The sequence below is a fragment of the Grammomys surdaster genome, unplaced genomic scaffold, assembly GCF_004785775.1.
Source record: "Grammomys surdaster isolate TR1022 unplaced genomic scaffold, NIH_TR_1.0 125750, whole genome shotgun sequence".
Taxonomy (NCBI): Eukaryota; Metazoa; Chordata; class Mammalia; order Rodentia; family Muridae; genus Grammomys; species Grammomys surdaster.
The window spans coordinates 247,447-256,863 of NW_021620582.1; positions in this window are offsets into that span (position 1 = coordinate 247,447).

Genomic DNA, 9,417 nt, shown 5'->3' on the forward strand with positions numbered 1-9,417 from the left:
GATTAAAGGTGTGCACTACCATTGCCCGGCTCTCTCCAGCCTTTAAAATTTATTGATTTTTAAGTTAGCATGCAAAGTAATGGACTTAATTATGACATTTTCTTTTGTAAATATTGTTATTAACTCTTAGATAATTTCATATGCACATGTCATTATACTTCATTCTCATTTACCCACCGCCTGACCCCAACTCCCTGTCTCCCTCTTGTTCCATTCCTTCCTCCCATAGCTCCCCCTTCTACTTTCATGTCACATGTACTCCATGCCTTTTTTTCTTTCCTTCTCCATCCTTCCCTTAAGATCGCTTCTGCCCCACCACACTTTCCTCTGTTACCCACACTCCTAACTGTTGTTGAGTGACATTGAGCTCCAGTGGCCATTGGACAATGGTAATATCTACACTGACTTGCCTCTAAGTTGGCAGTATCACTTCCCTTCAATCTTTATAAGTCTTTTAAACATTATTACATTTGTACTTGCTTTGTGTGTATGCACACATACATGCATGCCCATAGCACACATGTCAGATAATTTGCAGGAGTTGCCTTTCTCCTTCCACAAGGAAGGTTCCAGGGATCAAACTCCACTGTCAGACTTGGCTGCACACTTTTACCAGCAGAGCCATCTGGCAGGCCCAGAAGTCCTTTCGATAAGACCCTTATATCTATTAAAATTGCTTGCTGTCCTCGGTTTTATTTCCCATTCAATGCCCTTCTCCTCTTTGGTTCAACAAACCTCTGTCAAGGGCAAAGGGTGGTGATACAAAGCACAAACTGCAGGGATATATAGTGTGTCGGGTTTAGGGAGTTTCCAGCAATATCCTGGAGAAGATAGACTTTGAACAGGGAAGGACAAACCTCTGCTAAGGAGCTTACAAGGGAGTAAGCCAGTGAAAATATCCCTGGTTCTACAGGAATCCTTTCCCTTCATCTCCAATAACTTTCTTTAGATTTATAGTGTATATTTCTCCTGTATAACAACCATCAACATTACTTCTGTCCTGGAACTCACTCTGTAGACCAGGCTGGCCTCGAACTCAGAAATCAGTCTGCCTCTGCCTCCCAAGTGCTGGGATTAAAGGCGTGTGCCACCACCGCCCGGCTGACATTACTTTTTTTTTTTTAAACCACTTTGCACATGGTTCTGTCACTTATATTTACAAAAAATATTAGGCTCACATATAATCTTAAAGCCTTTACCTGGAAGAAACAGTAATTAAATTATAATCTTGTTCATGTAATGACTATTTTAAAGCTATGCTTATGCTTTATCTGATTTTAACAGTGAAGATATTGAAAACTTGAGTTTACAATAAGCTTTCATTCTTTCAACTATGGTTGCCTGTACCATCCATCCCCTGATATTTATGAGGATTTTTCTATTTCTACCACATGCCTATTGATGTCACTTAAATTTTTAGAAACGTAGGTGTTGCTACATTCCGTTAATTTGCACTATTTTTCTCTAGTAACAAGTTCCTTGCATATATTAAAATCTGAGTGCTCAGAGGGTAAAGTCACTTGCTGCCAAGACTGATACCCTGAGTTTTAACCTGTATTGTTATGTGTGGACTAAGGAAAAGAGGAAGCTGGTTAGAGAATCAGCTGGGTTTGTTCTGTGGGATGACAAAGGATTGGTTGGACCTCTGTTATACAGAACTGTTAAAGGAAGAACAACAGCAGACACCACGGAAATGCAGGTGACAGGTGGGAGATGTTGGGGAGCAAACAAAAAGACAAAAAGGACAAACTATTAAAACAGACAGACATAACACTTTACTAAATCATCATGATCCCTGTCTTCATTAGGGTTTGTATTACTGCGATGAAACACCATGACCAAAATCAAGTCGAGGAGGAAAAGGATTGTTCAATTTATGCTTCTACTACACTGCTCACAGTCAACGGAAGTCAGGACAGGAACTCAAGCAGGAGAGGGATCTGGAGGCAGGAGCTGATGCTGAGGCCTTCGAGGGGTGCTGCTTGCTTACTGGCTTGCTCCTTGTGACTTGCTCAGCCTGCTTTTTTATATAACCTAGGACTATCACCCCAGAAAAGGCACCACTCACAATGAGCTAGGCCCTTGAGCATCAATCATGAATTTAAAAAATGCTCTACAAGTTTGCCTACAGCTCAATACTATGGAGGTATTTTCTTAACTGAGGATCCCGCTCTCAGATGACTTTAGGTTGTGTCAAGTTGACATAAACTATCCAGCATAATCCTTAGCTACAATCTAAATATTTTCTCTCACACCCAGTGGTAAGTGTAGTCCTCACCCCTCATCAAGGAAACATCCCTTGGCAACTGACATAGATCGTTACAGAAAACTACAACCAAGAAAATTGCAGTTGTGGAGCCCAATCCCAGCAGATACATCTACAGAACAACTCCTTCAACTAAGGCTCAGGGGTCGTTGTGGAGGACAGAATGGGAAGATTGTAAGAGCCAAGGGATCAAGGAGTTTGCTATGAGATTGTGTCTCCTAGAAATGTCAGAGCTACACCCAGGAAGTCTCACCTATATGGCTGCCCAAACATGACCTGAACAATGACACCAATAAGCATGTTAACATGGATCAAGGAAAGCCAAGGAGGCTTCGCCCCTTCACAAAGAACTACAGCCAACTAAGGAATGTTGGGATTGGGAAAAATAGTCTTCCCCAGGGAAGAGCACAGCAGTTTGTTATCCCATACCAAATGGTCAGCACTGAAATATATGCATATATATAACATTATACAGACTGAGCCAATTGAATTTACACATTTAGGAATATACATATACACATATATGTGTGTAATAACAACTGAGTTTTTAAAAAAAAGGCCATGAATTTGAAAGAGAGCAATAGGAGGGGTATATGAGTGGGTTTGGAGGGAGGAAAGGGAAAGGGGAAATGATGGAATTATAATCTCAAGTAAAAAGTAACATAAAATAAGAGATACAGCTCCCATCAAGAAGATGGGAAGGGCCTCAAAGCTGAGAGTCCACCCAGAAATTCTGGGTGGGAATTGTTTTTATTTACTTACATACATATTTTTTATAATCCAGCCATTGCTCCCCATCCTGTTCCCCATTCCCACAATTCCTCATTTCATTCCTCCTCCCCCCTGTCTCCAAGAAGGTGTTCCCCACCTCAGACCTCCCCCTTCCTGGGGCCTCAAGTCTCTCAAGGATTAAGTGCATCTTCTCCCACTGAGGCCAGTCCAGGCAGTCCCCTGCTACATATGTGCCTGGGGCCTCGGACCAGCCCATGTATGCTGCCTGGTTAGTAGCTCAGGTTCTGGGATCTCTTAGGGGTCTGGGTTAGTTGAGACTGCTGGTCTTCCTATGGGGCTGCCATTCCCTTCAGCTTCTTCAATCCTTCCCCTAATTCAACTATAGGGGTCCCTGACTTCAGTCCAATGGTTGGGTGTAAGTATCTCCTTCTGTCTCAGTCAGAAGTCTCTCAGAGGACAGCCATGCTAAGCTCCTGTTTGTAGGCACAACATAGCATCAGTTATAGTGTTAGGCCTGGGTTGCCCTGCCCCCATGAGATGGATTCCCAAGTTGGGTTGGTCACTGGACCACCTTTCCTTCAGACTCTTCTCCATTTTTGTTCCTGCAGTTCTTTTAGACAGGAACAGTTCTAGGTCAGAAATTTTGACTGTGGGCTAGTAATCCCATCCCCCTACTTAAGGCCCTGTATATCTTCTGCAGGTGAAATTTTCGAGTTCCCTCTCCCCACTGTTCAGCATTTCAGCTATGGTCACCCACATTGAGTCTTGAAAGTCTCTCACTTCACACATCTCTGGTACTCTCTAGAGGATCCCCAACCTCCCAGCCCACAAAGCTGCATATCTCCAGCCATCCTGCTGGCCCTCTGAGTCCCTTCCCCCCCACCCCCAGTGGCTGCCATACCTGATCCTGTCCCCCCTTTACCATGCCCCTCCCCTTTCCTATCCAGGTCCCTCCCTCTCTCTGCCTTATATGATTTTTTCTTCTCTCCTTCTAAGTGGGATTGAAGCCTCCTCACTTGGGCCCTTCTGTCTTCCTGCAGTCGGTGGGTTGTGTCCTAGGTGTTCAGTACTTTTGGGCTAATATCCACTTATCAGTGAGTACCTACCATATATGTCCTTTTGGGTCTGGGTTACCTCACTCAGGATGATATTTTCTAGTTCCATCCATTTGCCTGCAAAAGTATTGATGTCCTCATTCTTAATAGCTGAATAGTATTCCATTGTGTAAATGAACCACATTTTCTGTATCTATTCTTCAGTTGAGGGACATCTGGGTTGTTCACAGCTTCTGGCTATTACAAATAAGGCTGCTACGAACATAGAGGAACAAGTGTCTTTGTGGTATGTGACACATCTTTTGAGTATATGCCCAAGAGTGGTATAGCTGGATCTTCAGGTAGAACTATTTCCAACTTTCTGAGGAACCTCCAGACTGATTTCTAGAGTGGTTGTACCAGTTTGCAATCCCATCAGCAATGGAGGAATGTTCCTCTTTCTCCACATCTTCCCCAGTATCTGCTGTCACCTAAATTTTTGATCTTAGTCATTCTGGTTGATGAAAGGTGAAATCTCAGATTTGATTTGCATTTCCCTGATGACTAAGGACTTTGATCATTTCTTTAAGTGCTTCTCAGCCATTTGAGATCCTTCTATTGTGAATTCTCTGTTTAGCTCTGTGCCCCATTTTTAAATTGGGTTTTTTTTTTTTGGAAGTTAATTTCTTTTCTTTTCCTTTTTTTGTTTGTTTTTGTTTTTTGTTTTTTGTTTTTTTTGTTTGTTTGTTTGTTTTTGAGACAGACAGGGTTTCTCTGTGTAGCCCTGGCTGTCCTGGAACTCACTCTGTAGACCAGGCTTGCCTCGAACTCAGAAATCTGCCTGCCTCTGCCTCCCAAGTGCTGGGATTAAAGGCATGCACAACCACTGCCCAGCTGTTAATTTCTTGAATTCTTTATATATTTTGGATATTAACCCTCTATCAGATATGGGGTTAGTGAAGATTTTTTTCCCTAATTTTTAGGTTACCAATTTATCTTATTGACTGTGTCTTTTGCCTTACAGAAGCTTTTCAGTTTCATGAGGTCCCTTTTATCAATTGTTGATCTAGAGCCCGAGCCTTTGGAGTTCTGTTTAGGAATTTCCCCCCTGTGCCAATGAGTTTGAGGCTCTTCCCCACTTCCTCTTCTATTAGATTCAGTGTGTCTGGTTTTATGTTGAGATCCTTGATCAACTTGGACTTGAGCTTTGTGCAAGATGATAGATATGGTTCTGGTTTTTGTTTGTTTGTTTTTGTTTGTTTTTAAGATTTATTTAATGTGAGTACACTGCCTTCAGACACACCAGAAGAGAGCATTACAGATGGTTGTGAGCCACCATGTGGATGCTGGGAGTTGAACTCAGAACATCTGGAAGACCAGCCAGTGCTCTTACTCACTGAGCCATCTCTCTAGCCCCAGGGGTAGGTTTCTTAGTAGGCTTCCTGCCCCTATCCCTTCCCAACTCCCTCTCTTTCTCCCTGATTTGTCCCACCCACAGTATCCTCCCATAAGTAAGCTCTTTTTCTCTAGCTATTAGCAGTTTGTAACAGTTGGGATCATGGCAGGGACCAAACCCAGAAGCAAGAGGCAGTCTCTCTTGATAGGGCCTTTTCCTGCTTTTCATGATGGGCCTAAGTTCTCCCGACCCTCCTTTAACATGGCTGAAGGAGAGAACTGTCTCCTGCAGGCTGTCATCTAGTCTCCACCTGTGGATCACCATGTTCCGCTCAAGTTCTTGTTCAATTATCCTAGGAACGTAGCTCTATCAAACCCATCACACACTTCAGGTTGTGCAAGCTCTGTCTTAAGAAGGGATGGATACTTGTTTTACTCAGTTTTTCCACTTTCTCAGCCCTCGAACTGGTCCAATCTGGTCCCAGGTCTCACAGCCTCAGGAACCTCTCCCCCTCAATAAACAAACAAACGAATAGATACATTCCAATTCAAGCAGTTCAGATTGGAAGTGCTCCCTGATTACCATGGTTTCTTGTAGTGGGAAACTACAAAAGAAGTAGTTAAAAGAGGGTCGGGAGAACTTAGGCCCCCTCATGAAAAGCAGGAAAAGGCCCTATCAAGAGAGACTGCCTCTTGCTTCTGGGTTTGGTCCCTGCCATGATCCCAACTGTTACAAACTGCTAATAGCTAGAACTTATCAAAGCCTCTGTATTCTGAGCCATGGATTTGGTTTTTTGGTTTTTGGTTTTTCTTTTATTTTCTATTAAAGGTCAGGCTTGGGTAGTATCTTCTGTTCTACAATGTTCTTTTTCCTCCTCACTGTGGTGCTTGGATGAGAAATAGCTCCCACAGGCTCATAGGCATCTGAACTTCATCCCCAGTTGTCACTGTTTAGGGAGGTTTAGGAAGTCTAGCCTTGTTGAAGAGGTATGTCACAGGGACCAGGCTTTGAGAGTTCACAGTCTCACCCTACTTCCACTCTTCTCTCTGTCTTAGAGTTTCATTTCATTCAGGCACCATGATCAAGGAAACTTTTATAAAGGAAAGCATTTAATTGGGGCTGGCTTACACTGTTAGAGGTTTAGTCCATTATCATTATGGTGGGACCCATGGCAGCATGCAGGCAGACATGGTGCCAGAGGAGCTGAGAGTTCTACATTTGATCAGGAGGCAGCAGGATTCCACAATGGGAGATGCTTAAGCATAGAAGAGCTCAAAGCCCACCCCCACAGTGACATACTTTCTCCAACAAGGTCACACCTATCCCAACAAGGCTGCACCTCCTAATTTTGCCACTCACCGTGGGCCAAACTTTTAAACACAGGACCCTACAGGGGCCAAACCTACTCAAACCACCATAGTTGGTGAACCCTTACTCCCTAAATACTTCAGACCCAGTTGTAGTCCATATGAACTTACAGCCCTATCTCAGAGAATCATTAAACTGGAATATGATGCTTACTCTCAGCGCTCTGCCACAACATACTGATCACTGTGCTTGGTATTGGTGATCTAAAAGGACATGGCCTGAGAACTTGATTTGTGGCCTATAGAGGCCACTTTTTCAAATATGCCTCCATATTTGGAACTGTGATAACACTGTGGTGTTTATAGTATATGCAATTATAGTGTAAGCCAGTATTATGGATTAGGACATTGGCATAGAAACTGACTGAATGACTAATTCATAGATACCAAAGCAGCAACTAAACTGGAACTCTTGTCAGTTTTGTGATTCTAGCTCAGTAGGCTTTTAAGGCTCCATCTGCTTCATTATTCTAGGAGGGAACACGGGTCCCTATATTCTGAGTCGGCAACAGTAACTGTACGTGAACATCCTTCAGAGACGGACCCACATGTGTATATATGTGTATATATGTGTACATACAAACACAAACATTTTCAGGAGTTATCAGGAACTGTAATAAATTCACACTGTTTATCTACAACCCTTTGATCACAGAGATTAGCCAGGATTTAGAACACAGTCAATGTTCACCAGAAAGTAATTAGGATTGTCCTGTCTTCCAGCCTTACCTGTGACTGTGAGCCAGGTTTTCAGTCCTCCCATAGTTATATTGCCCCAAGTCTATACTCATAAAAACCATTCTTCTTTGCTTCCTAAACTCCATGGGTGTCGAACCTACCTTTATTTTCTTCCCCTTATGAAGAATGGATTGTGGGTCTGCAAGACAGATCAGCATGTAAAAAAAGCTAACTGTGAAAGCTGGAGACCTAAGTTCATTCCCTGGAACCCCCTGTGGAAAAAGAGAACTATCTCCCCAGAGTTCTTCTCTGACCTCTCATATACACTGTGCTGGCTAGATTTTGCCAACTTCACACAAATTGGAGTTACCTGAGAAGAGGGAGCCTCATTTGAGGATTTACCTCTATTACATTAGCCTATGGGCAAGTCTGTGGGAGCATTTTCTTGACTGATGACTGATGTGGAAGGGCCCTGACACTATGGGCAGAGCCACCCCTAGGCAGATGGTCCTAGGATGTATAAGACAGCAGGCTGAGCAAGCATGGAGAGCAAGCACCATTCCTCCACAGGCTTTGTCTCAGTTCCTGTCTCCCAGTTTCTGCCTCAAGCTCCTACCCTCCACTGTTAGGCTGTAACTTCTAAGATAAAACTTCCTTCCCAAGTTGATTTTGGTCAGTGTTTTATAGTAACAGACGCAATACAGAATATTCACCACGGTCGATGAGTGCCCACATTTATACAAAACACACACATTCGCGTACACACACATCTCACAATAATAAATAAAATTTAAGTAAAAAAAAAGTGGGCCAGCAAGATGGCTCAATGGATAAGGGCACTTGTCATCAAATTTGACAACCTGAGAGTGATCTCTGGGACCCACAGAGAAGGAAAGAACTGATTCTGCAAGTTGTCCCCTGACCTTCACACAAGTGCTGTAATAATTGCACTTGTACGTATACATCATATACATATCCATACACACATACATAGACAGACAGACAGACAGACAGACAGACAGACAGACAGACAGACAGACAGACAGATAGATAGATAGATAGATAGATAGATAGATAGATAGATAGACAAATAAACATCGTGGGAAAAAAGCTTCATTCTCCCATCTCCAGCATCCATCAGTTGCTGACAGCTACCCAGCTTGGGGAGTTACTTTGTGAGACCCTCCCTTCTCTTTGCTGGAGTTTTTGTCTGGCTTGACCTTGTGCAGTTCTTGTGCATACAGTCAGAGGCCACACGAGTTTATTCGTGCAGCAACTGTGTTCTGTGCATCATGCCCATACTGGCTGTGTTAGGAGCATGGTTTTCAAGCCTTTATGACAACTTCACCTGGGACAAAACCACACCCTCTTGGGGAGGATCTCTGCCCTTTAGATTAGAAAGGCTGGAAGGCTCACCTAGGAAGTTCTGCTGCCTCAGGAGCCAGGAGAAAAGACAGTTTTAAGAGGAGACTCAGTTTGCAGTCAGAACCTGAAGAAAGACGGGGAAATGAGGGTGGCCACGGTTTGCTCCTTGGTGAGAAGATCATAGAAACAATGAATGGAGGGTTGTTTCAGAGAATAATCATATAGAAGCCAAATTATAGGGACTTTTACTATGAATGCTGTTCATAGCAGAGACATTCAGACAAGAATGATTTTGTCCATGTGAAACCTTTATTTAAGCTGATCTTCATGAACAAATCACAAACAAAAATGTGCACACACACACACCCATTTCCTTCTTCCTTTTCTTTTTCAATCAAGAAAGGGAGGGCTGTTTAGTTCCCTCCAAACTCCTCCACCAATTTCCAAACTGTTCCAGCATTTTCTGGTCCCTATACTTGACTACTGAAGTTTGGAGTTGTTTGGTTGTTTGGTTGGTTTGGTTTGGTTTAACTTACTCCACTTTTAGCTCCCAACTAACTGTACTTCTTTCATTCAAAA